An 11691-nucleotide genomic window follows, 5' to 3' on the forward strand; every position below is an offset into this window, starting at 1 on the left:
GTACGGTCTTTTAAAGGGGCAATCATGTACAAGACTAAACCATTTCTTGTACATGAATGCCCTTTTAAAAAAACGTCAGCGTTCGGCCGGAATCCCGCATGGCTGCCGAACTCGGACTTCATTACATCCCGCCCAAAATGCGTATTTAAAATATATTAATTCTCTAATACTCAGTGTATTCCAATTTTTTTAAAATCCCTTTCCCAAATCTACGTTGCTAAGGAATCACTGTGTAAGATAATTCTGAATAATGGCCTAATTCTGAGTTAATCGCAGAAGCAAATTTGTTAGCAGTTGGGGAAAACCATGTGCACTGCAGGTGGGGCAGATATAACATGTGCAGAGAGAGTTAGATTTGGGTGGGATGTATTCAAACTGAAATCTAATTTGCAGTGTAAAAATAAAGCAGACAGTATTTACCCAGAACAGAAACAAAATAACCCACCCAAATCTAACTCTCTCTGCAAATGTTATATCTGCCCCCCCTCCCCTGCAGTGCACATGGTTTTGCCCAATTGCTAACAAACTTGCTGCTGCGATCAACTCAGAATTACCCCCTATGACCCAGATTTATCAAGTATTAGAGAGTGATAAATAGCACGGTAATAAATGACCAGCCAATCAGCTCCTGTCATTTTTCAAACACAGTCTGTGACATGGAAGTTAGGAGCTGATTGGTTGGTACTTTATCACTGTGCAATTCATCACTCTCCAATGCTTGACAAATGGGGGCCTATATTCCCTGTACTATTTCATGCCAGTTAATTAAAATCTTACAGCCACATGTAATAGCCAGCAATTTGTGGGACCCAGCGTGATTCTGGGAGATAATCACTAAATTTACAGCAAAGTGCCAATTAGTTTAGATGCATAAAAAGCTTTTTGCCTTTAAACTAGTTGCTGCTTTAAATCTAGTAACCATCTCACAGGAATTGCGCTGGCTTCAGCATATCGCTGATTTTTACATTTGGCCCTTAGTGTCTAATATTCAGATTACTCCTCCTTGACCCTGATATTACCTAGTCAGCTCGTACTTGTCTGCTGTGTCCTTAACCAGCAATGCATCACTGGAATACAGTCATTCCCTCCTTGCCTAGCCTACACCTCTTTGAACTTTGTGAGCTTCTGCTCATTTACTTGCTGTAGCAACTAACCAATGTCGAGGCCAAGTAATAATAATCCATTTGGCAGCCTGTGTCCTCTCTGAACTTGCTTGCCACCTTCTTCAGGATAATAATAAATAAGATTTTACTCACCGGTAAATCTATTTCTCGTAGTCCGTAGTGGATGCTGGGGACTCCGTAAGGACTATGGGGAATAATGGGCTCCGCAGGAGACTGGGCACTCTAAGAAAGATTTAGTACTACTGGTGTGCACTGGCTCCTCCCTCTATGCCCCTCCTCCAGACCTCAGTTAAGGAAACTGTGCCCGGAAGAGCTGACATTACAAGGAAAGGATTTTGGAATCCAGGGTAAGACTCATACCAGCCACACCAATCACACCGTATAACTTGTGATAACTTTACCCAGTTAACAATATGAACAATCACAGAGCATCAAACAATGGATGCCAACATAACATAACCCTTTATTAAGCAATAACTATATACACGTATTGCAGAAAGTCCGCACTTGGGACGGGCGCCCAGCATCCACTACGGACTACGAGAAATAGATTTATCGGTGAGTAAAATCTTATTTTCTCTAACGTCCTAGTGGATGCTGGGGACTCCGTAAGGACCATGGGGATTATACCAAAGCTCCCAAACGGGCGGGAGAGTGCGGATGACTCTGCAGCACCGAATGGGCAAACACAAGGTCCTCCTCAGCCAGGGTATCAAACTTGTAGAACTTAGCAAATGTGTTTGAACCCGACCAAGTAGCTGCTCGGCAAAGCTGTAATGCCGAGACCCCTCGGGCAGCCGCCCAAGAAGAGCCCACTTTCCTTGTGGAATGGGCTTTCACTGATTTTGGATGCGGCAATCCAGTTGCAGAATGAGCCTGCTGAATCGTGTTACAGATCCAGCGAGCAATGGTTTGCTTTGAAGCAGGAGCACCCAGCTTGTTGGATGCATACAGGATAAATAGCGAGTCAGTTTTCCTGACTCCAGCCATCCTGGCTACATAGATCTTCAAAGCCCTGACTACATCCAGCAACTTGGAATCCTCCAAGTCAACTAGTAGCCGCAGGCACCACAATGGGTTGGTTCAAATGAAAGGATGACACCACCTTCGGCAGAAATTGCGGACGAGTCCGTAATTCTGCCCTGTCCATATGGAAAACCAGATAGAGGCTTTTACATGACAAAGCCGCCAATTCTGACACACGCCTAGCCGAAGCTAAGGCCAATAGCATGACCGCCTTCCACGTGAGATACTTTAGCTCCACGGTCTTAAGTGGCTCAAACCAGTGGGATTTCAGAAAACCCAACACCACGTTGAGATCCCAAGGTGCCACTGGTGGCACAAAAGGGTGCTGAATATGCAGCACTCCCTTAACAAACGTCTGAACCTCAGGAAAAGAAGCCAGTTCCTTTTGAAAGAAAATGGATAGGGCCGAAATCTGGACCTTTATGGACCCCAACTTCAAGCCCATAGTTACTCCAGACTGTAGGAAGTGCAGGAACCGGCCCAGCTGGAATTCCTCTGTAGGGGCCTTCCTTGCCTCACACCAGGCAACATATTTTCGCCATATACGGTGATAGTGTTTTGCGGTCACGTCCTTCCTAGCCTTTATCAACGTAGGAATAACTTCATCCGGAATGCCTTTTTCCGCTAGGATCCTGCGTTCAACCGCCATGCCGTCAAACGCAGCCGCGGTAAGTCTTGGAACAGACAGGGCCCCTGTTGCAGCAGGTCCTGTCTGAGAGGCAGAGGCCATGGGTCCTCTGTGAGCATTTCTTGCAGTTCCGGGTACCAAGTCCTTCTTGGCCAATCCGTCACAATGAGAATTGTTCTCACTCCTCTTTTTCTTACGATTCTCAGCACCTTGGGTATGAGAGGAAGAGGAGGAAACACATAGACCGACTGAAACACCCACAGTGTTACTAGTGCGTCCACAGCTATCGCCTGAGGGTCTCTTGACCTGGCGCAATACCTTTGTAGCTTTTTGTTGAGACGGGATGCCATCATGTCCACCTGTGGCAGTTCCCATCGATTTGTAATCTGAGTGAAGACATCGTGATGAAGTCCCCACTCTCCCGGGTGGAGGTCGTGCCTGCTGAGGAAGTCTGCTTCCCAGTTGTCCACTCCTGGAATGAACACTGCTGACAGTGCTTGCACGTGATTCTCCGCCCAACGAAGAATCCTGGTGGCTTCCGCCATCGCCACTCTGCTTCTTGTGCCGCCCTGGCGGTTTACATGAGCCACTGCGGTGATGTCTGACTGAATCAGCACCGGTTGGTTGCGAAGCAGAGGCTCCGCTTGACTCAGGGCGTTGTATATGGCCCTTAGTTCCAGGATATTTATGTGCAGACAAGCCTCCTGACTTGACCACAACCCTTGGAAGTTTCTTCCCTGAGTGACTGCCCCCCATCCTCGGAGGCTCGCATCCGTGGTCACCAGGACCCAGTCCTGTATGCCGAACCTGCGGCCCTCGAGAAGGTGAGCACTCTGCAGCCACCACAGAAGAGACACCCTGGCCCTGGGGGATAGGGTGATCAGCCGATACATCTAAAGATGTGATCCGGACCACTTGTCCAACAGATCCCACTGAAAGATCCTCACATGGAACCTGCCGAAGGGGATGGCTTCGTATGATGCCACCATCTTTCCCAGGACTCGCGTGCAGTGATGCACCGACACCAGTTTCAGTTTTAAGAGGTCTCTGACTAGAGTCACGAGCTCCTGAGCCTTCTCCGCCGGGAGAAACACCTTCTTCTGGTCTGTGTCCAGAATCATGCCCAGAAAGGGCAGACGAGTCGTAGGAATCAGCTGCGACTTTGGGATATTCAGAATCCAGCCATGCCGCTGCAACACTTCCTGAGAGTGTGCTACGCTGATCAGCAACTGCTCTCTGGACCTCGCCTTTATGAGGAGATCGTCCAAGTATGGGATAACTGTGACTCCTTGTTTTCTCAGGATCACCATCATTTCCGCCATTACCTTGGTAAATATTCTCGGTGCCGTGGAGAGCCCAAACGGCAACGTCTGGAATTGGTAATGACAGTCCTGTACCACAAAAATTGAGGTACTCCTGATGAGGTGGATAAATGGGGACATGCAAGTAAGCATCCTTGATGTCCAGAGACACCATAAAATCCCCCTCTTCCAGGCTTGCAATGACCGCTCTGAGCGATTCCATTTTGAACTTGAATCTTTTCAGATAAATGTTCAGGGACTTTAAATTCAATATGGGCCTGACCGAACCGTCCGGTTTCGGTACCACAAACATTGTGGAATAGTATCCCCTTCCCTGTTGAAGGAGGGGAACCTTTACCACCACCTGCTGGAGATATAACTTGTGAATTGCCGCTAACACTACTTCCCTTTCTATGGAGGAAGCTGGCAGGGCCGATTTGAGGTAACGGTGAGGGGGCATCACTTCGAATTCCAGCTTGTATCCCTGAGACACAATCTGTATAGCCCAGGCATCCACCTGTGAGCGAACCCACTGGTGGCTGAAATTTCGGAGACGCGCCCCCACCGCTCCTGGCTCCACCTGTGGAGCCCCAGCGTCATGCGGTGGATTTAGTGGAAGCCGGGGAGGACTTCTGTTCCTGGGAACTAGCTGTATGGTGCAGCTTCTTTCCTCTACCCCTGCCTCTGGCAAGAAAGGATGCACCTCTGACCTTCTTGCCTCTTTGTGATCGAAAGGACTGCATTTGGTAAACGGTGCTTTCTTAGGCTGTGAGGGAATATATGGCAAAAAATTTGACTTCCCAGCCGTAGCTGTGGAAACTAGGTCCGAGAGACCGTCCCCAAACAATTCCTCACCTCCATGTGCTTTTTGGAGTCGGCATCACCTGTCCATTGCCGAGTCCACAGGACCCTTCTGGCAGAAATTGACATTGCATTTATTCTAGAGCCCAGTAGGCAAATGTCCCTCTGGGCATCCCTCATATATAGGACAGCGTCTTTTATATGCCCCAGGGTCAGTAAAAATAAGAATTTACTCACCGGTAATTCTATTTCTCGTAGTCCGTAGTGGATGCTGGGAACTCCGTGAGGACCATGGGGAATAGCGGGCTCCGAAGGATGCTGGGCACTCTAGAAAGATTTATGACTACCTGGTGTGCACTGGCTCCTCCCACTATGACCCTCCTCCAAGCCTCAGTTAGGACACCGTGCCCGGACGAGCAGACATAATAAGGAAGGATTTAGAATCCCGGGTAAGACTCTTACCAGCCACACCAATCACATCGTACAACTCGTGATACTATATCCAGTTTGACAGTATGAAAACAACTGAGCCTCTCAACAGATGGCTCAACAATAACCCTTTAGTTAACAATAACTATATACAAGTATTGCAGACAATCCGCACTTGGGATGGGCGCCCAGCATCCACTACGGACTACGAGAAATAGAATTACCGGTGAGTAAATTCTTATTTTCTCTAACGTCCTAGTGGATGCTGGGAACTCCGTAAGGACCATGGGGATTATACCAAAGCTCCCAAACGGGCGGGAGAGTGCGGATGACTCTGTAGCACCGAATGAGAGAACTCCAGGTCCTCCTCAGCCAGGGTATCAAATTTGTAGAATTTTGCAAACGTATTTGCCCCAGACCAAGTAGCTGCTCGGCAAAGTTGTAAAGCAGAGACCCCTCGGGCAGCCGCCCAAGATGAGCCCACCTTCCTTGTGGAATGGGCCTTTACAGATTTTGGCTGTGGTATGCCTGCCACAGAATGTGCAAGCTGAATTGTACTACAAATCCAGCGAGCAATAGACTGCTTAGAAGCAGGAGCACCCAGTTTGTTGGGTGCATACAGGATAAACAGCGAGTCAGATTTTCTGACTCCAGCCGTCCTGGAAACATATATTTTCAGGGCCCTGACAACGTCTAGCAACTTGGAGTCCTCCAATTCACTAGTAGCCGCCGGCACCACAATAGGCTGGTTCAGGTGAAACGCTGACACCACCTTAGGGAGAAATTGGGGACGAGTCCTCAACTCTGCCCTATCCATATGGAAAATCAGATAAGGGCTTTTACATGATAAAGCCGCCAATTCTGACACTCGCCTGGCTGAAGCCAAGGCTAATAACATGACCACTTTCCACGTGAGATATTTCAGATCCACGGTTTTTAGTGGCTCAAACCAATGTGATTTTAAGAAACTCAACATCACGTTGAGATCCCAAGGTGCCACAGGAGGCACAAACGGGGGCTGAATATGCAGCACTCCTTTTACAAAAGTCTGAACTTCAGGTACTGAAGCTAGTTCTTTTTGAAAGAAAATCGACAGAGCCGAGATCTGTACTTTAATGGAGCCTAGTTTTAGGCCCATATCCACTCCTGCTTGCAGGAAATGCAGAAATCGACCTAGTTGAAATTCCTCTGTTGGGGCCTTATTGGCCTCGCACCATGCAACATATTTTCGCCATATGCGGTGATAATGCGTTGCCGTAACATCTTTCCTGGCCTTAATAAGCGTAGGAATGACTTCTTCCGGAATACCCTTTTCCTTTAGGATCCGGTGTTCAACCGCCATGCCGTCAAACGCAGCCGCGGTAAGTCTTGGAACAGACAGGGCCCCTGTTGTATCAGGTCCTGTCTGAGCGGTAGAGGCCACGGGTCCTCTGAGAGCATCTCTTGAAGTTCCGGGTACCACGCTCGTCTTGGCCAATCCGGAACCACGAGAATCGTGTTTACTCCTCGCTTTCTTATTATTCTCAATACCTTTGGAATGAGAGGCAGAGGAGGGAACACATAAACCGACTGGTACACCCACGGTGTCACTAGAGCGTCCACAGCTATCGCCTGAGGGTCCCTTGACCTGGCGCAATATCTTTTTAACTTTTTGTTGAGACGGGACGCCATCATGTCCACCTGTGGTTTTTCCCAACGGTTTACCAGCATCTGGAAGACTTCTGGGTGAAGTCCCCACTCTCCCGGGTGGAGGTCGTGTCTGCTGAGGAAGTCTGCTTCCCAGTTGTCCACTCCCGGAATGAACACTGCTGACAGTGCTAGTACATGATTCTCCGCCCATCGGAGAATTCTTGTGGCTTCTGCCATCGCCATCCTGCTTCTTGTGCCGCCCTGTCGATTTACATGGGCGACTGCCGTGATGTTGTCTGACTGGATCAGCACCGGCTGGTGTAGGAGCAGGGATTTTGCTTGACTTAGGGCACTGTAGATGGCCCTTAGTTCCAGAATATTTATGTGAAGGGAAGTCTCCTGACTCGACCATAGTCCTTGGAAGTTTCTTCCCTGTGTGACTGCCCCCCAGCCTCGAAGGCTGGCATCCGTTGTCACCAGGACCCAGTCCTGTATGCCGAACCTGCGGCCCTCTAGAAGATGGGCACTCTGCCGCCACCACAGTAGAGACACCCTGGTTCTTGGAGACAGGGTTATTAAGCGATGCATCTGAAGATGCGATCCGGACCACTGGTCCAACAGGTCCCACTGAAAGATTCTGGCATGGAACCTGCCGAAGGGAATTGCTTCGTAAGAAGCCACCATCTTTCCCAGGACCCGCGTGCAGTGATGCACTGATACCTGTTTTGGTTTCAGGAGGTCTCTGACTAGAGATGACAACTCCCTGGCTTTCTCCTCCGGGAGAAACACTTTTCTCTGGACTGTATCCAGAATCATACCCAGGAACAGTAGCCGTGTCGTCGGAACCAGCTGTGACTTTGGGATATTCAGAATCCAGCCGTGCTGGTGCAGCACTTCCTGAGATAGTGCTACTCCCACCAACAACTGTTCCTTGGACCTCGCTTTTATTAGGAGATCGTCCAAGTACGGGATAATTAAAACTCCCTTTCTTCGAAGGAGTATCATCATTTCCGCCATAACCTTGGTAAATACCCTCGGTGCCGTGGACAGTCCAAACGGCAGCGTCTGAAATTGGTAATGGCAATCCTGTACCACAAATCTGAGGTACTCCTGGTGAGGATGGTAAATGGGGACATGCAAGTAAGCATCCTTGATGTCCAGGGATACCATGTAATCCCCCTCGTCCAGGCTTGCAATAACCGCCCTGAGCGATTCCATCTTGAACTTGAATTTCCTTATGTATGTGTTCAAGGATTTCAAATTTAGAATGGGTCTCACCGAACCGTCCGGTTTCGGTACCACAAATAGTGTGGAATAATAACCCCGGCCTTGTTGAAGTAGGGGTACCTTGATTATCACCTGCTGGGAATACAGCTTGTGAATTGCCGCTAGCACCGCCTCCCTGTCTGAGGGAGCAATCGGCAAGGCAGATTTTAGGAACCGGTGGGGTGGGGACGCCTCGAATTCCAGCTTGTACCCCTGAGATACTATTTGCAGGATCCAGGGATCCACCTGTGAGCGAACCCACTGATCGCTGACATTTTTAAGGCGACCCCCCACCGTACCTGGCTCCGCCTGTGGAGCCCCACCGTCATGCGGCGGTCTTGGAAGAAGAAGCGGGGGAGGACTTTTGCTCCTGGGAACCTGCAGTTTCTTGCAGCCTTTTTCCCCTACCTCTGCCTCTGGACAGAAAAGACCCGCCTTTTCCACGCCTGTTTTTCTGGGTCCGAAAGGACTGAACCTGATAAAACGGCGCCTTCTTAGGCTGTGAGGGGACATGGGGTAAAAATGCTGACTTCCCAGACGTTGCTGTGGAAACTAGGTCCGAGAGACCATCCCCAAATAATTCCTCACCCTTATATGGTAACACTTCCATGTGCTTTTTTGAATCCGCATCTCCTGTCCACTGGCGAGTCCATAAGCCTCTCCTAGCAGAAATGGACAATGCACTTACTTTAGATGCCAGCCGGCAGATTTCCCTCTGTGCATCTCTCATATATAAGACTGAGTCTTTTATATGGTCTATGGTTAACAGGATCGTGTCTCTGTCTAATGTGTCAATATTTTCTGACAGTTTATCTGACCACGCAGCGGCAGCACTGCACATCCAAGCTGACGCAATAGCTGGCCTAAGTATAATGCCTGTGTGTGTATATACAGACTTCAGGATCGCCTCCTGCTTTCTATCAGCAGGTTCCTTGAGGGCGGCCGTATCCGGAGACGGTAGTGCCACCTTTTTAGACAAACGTGTGAGCGCTTTATCCACTCTAGGGGGTGTTTCCCAACGTGACCTATCCTCTGGCGGGAAAGGGAACGCCATTAGTACCTTCTTAGGAATTACCAATTTTTTATCAGGGAAAGCCCACGCTTCTTCACACACTTCATTTAATTCATCTGATGGGGGAAAAACTACGGGTAGTTTTTTCTCTCCAAACATAATACCCTTTTTAGTGGTACCTGTAGTTATATCAGAAATGTTTAACACCTCTTTCATTGCCTCAATCATGCAGTGAATGGCCTTAGTGGGCATCAGATTTGACTCATCGTCGTCGACACTGGTGTCAGTATCAGTGTCGACATCTGGGTCTGCTTGAGGTAGCGGGCGTTTTAGAGCCCCTGACGACCCATGCGACGCCTGGGCAGGCACGAGCTGAGAAGTCGGCTGTCCCACATTTGGCATGTCGTCGATTTTTTTATATAAGGAGTCTATACGTGCACTCATTACTTTCCATAAGCCCATCCACTCAGGTGTCTGTCCCGCAGGGGGTGACATCCCTTCTAAAGGCATCTGCTCCGCCTCCACATCATTATCCTCATCAAACATGTCGACACAGCCGTACCGACACACCGCACACACACAAGGAATGCTCCGAATGAGGACAGGACCCACAAAAGCCCTTTGGGGGGACAGAGTGAGAGTATGCCAGCACACACCAGAGCGCTATATAATGCAGGGACTAACTGAGTTATGTCCCCTATAGCTGCTTTTAATATTATATATATATATTGCGCCCAAATTTAGTGCTCCCCCTCTCTGTTTTTACCCTGTTTTGTAGTGTAGACTGCAGGGGAGAGCCAGGGAGCTTCCTTCCAGCGGATCTGTGAAGGAGAAATGGCGCCAGTGTGTCTGAGGGAGATAGCTCCGCCCCTTTTCCGCGGCCTATTCTCCCGCTTTTTTCTGGATTCTGGCAGGGGTATTTTCCACATATATAGCCTCTGGGGCTATATATTGTGGTATTTTTGCCAGCCAAGGTGTTTTTATTGCAGCTCAGGGCGCCCCCCCCCCCAGCGCCCTGCACCCTCAGTGACCGGAGTGTGAAGTGTGCATGAGGAGCAATGGCGCACAGCTGCAGTGCTGTGCGCTACCTTGGTGAAGACTGATGTCTTCTGCCGCCGTTTTTCCGGACCTCTTCTTGCTTCTGGCTCTGTAAGGGGGACGGCGGCGCGGCTCCGGGACCGAACACCAAGGACTGGGCCTGCGGTCGATCCCTCTGGAGCTAATGGTGTCCAGTAGCCTAAGAAGCCCAATCCGGCTGCAAGCAGGCGAGTTCGCTTCTTCTCCCCTTAGTCCCTCGCTGCAGTGAGCCTTTTGCCAGCAGGTCTCACTGAAAATAAAAAACCTAAAACTATACTTTCTTTCTAAGGGCTCAGGAGAGCCCCTAGTGTGCATCCAACCTCGGCCGGGCACGAAATCTAACTGAGGCTTGGAGGAGGGTCATAGTGGGAGGAGCCAGTGCACACCAGGTAGTCCTAAATCTTTCTAGAGTGCCCAGCCTCCTTCGGAGCCCGCTATTCCCCATGGTCCTTACGGAGTTCCCAGCATCCACTAGGACGTTAGAGAAATGGTATCCTTGTCTAAGGTATCGAGTTCCTCAGACAGATTATCTGTCCACGCTGCTACAGCACTACACATCCAGGCCGACGCAATCGCCGGCCTCAGTAGAGTACCTGAATGTGTATAAACAGACTTCAGGATACTTTCCTGCTTCCTATCTGCAGGATCCTTTAGGGCGGCCGTATCCTGTGACGGCAGGGCCACCTTCTTAGATAAGCGTGTCAGAGCTTTATCTGCCCTAGGGGAGGATTCCCAGCGCATCTTGTCCGTTGGCGGGAAAGGGTACGCCATAAGTAACCTTTTGGAAATCAGCACTTTCCTATCTGGGGAATCCCACGCTTTTTCACATAACTCATTTAACTCATGTGAAGGGGGAAAAGTCACTTCTTGCTTTTTCTCCCCATACATATAAACCCTCTTGTCAGGGACAGGGTTTTCCTCTGATATGTGCAATACATCCTTCATTGCTATAATCATGTAGCGGATGGCTTTAGCCATTTTAGGCTGCAATTTTGCATCATCGTCATCGACACTGGAGTCAGAATCCGTGTCGATATCTGTGTCAACAATTTTGGATAGTGGGCGCTTCTGAGACCCTGACGGCCTCTGCGCTGTAGGATCAGGCATGGGCTGAGACCCCGACTGTCCCAAGGCATCAGCTTTATCCAACCTTTTATGCAAGGAGTTTACATTATCATTTAACACCTTCCACATATCCATCCAATCAGGTGGCGGCGCCGTCGGCGGAGACATGTCATTCATCTGCACTTGCTCTGCCTCCACATAGCCCTCCTCGTCAAACATTTCGACACACGCGTACCGACACACCACACACACAGGAGATGCTCTATATGAGGACAGGACCCCCAGAAGGCCTTTTGGAGAGACAGAGAGTATGCCAGCACACACCCCAGCGCT

Source organism: Pseudophryne corroboree, chromosome 1, assembly GCF_028390025.1.
Source record: "Pseudophryne corroboree isolate aPseCor3 chromosome 1, aPseCor3.hap2, whole genome shotgun sequence".
Lineage (NCBI taxonomy): Eukaryota > Metazoa > Chordata > Amphibia > Anura > Myobatrachidae > Pseudophryne > Pseudophryne corroboree.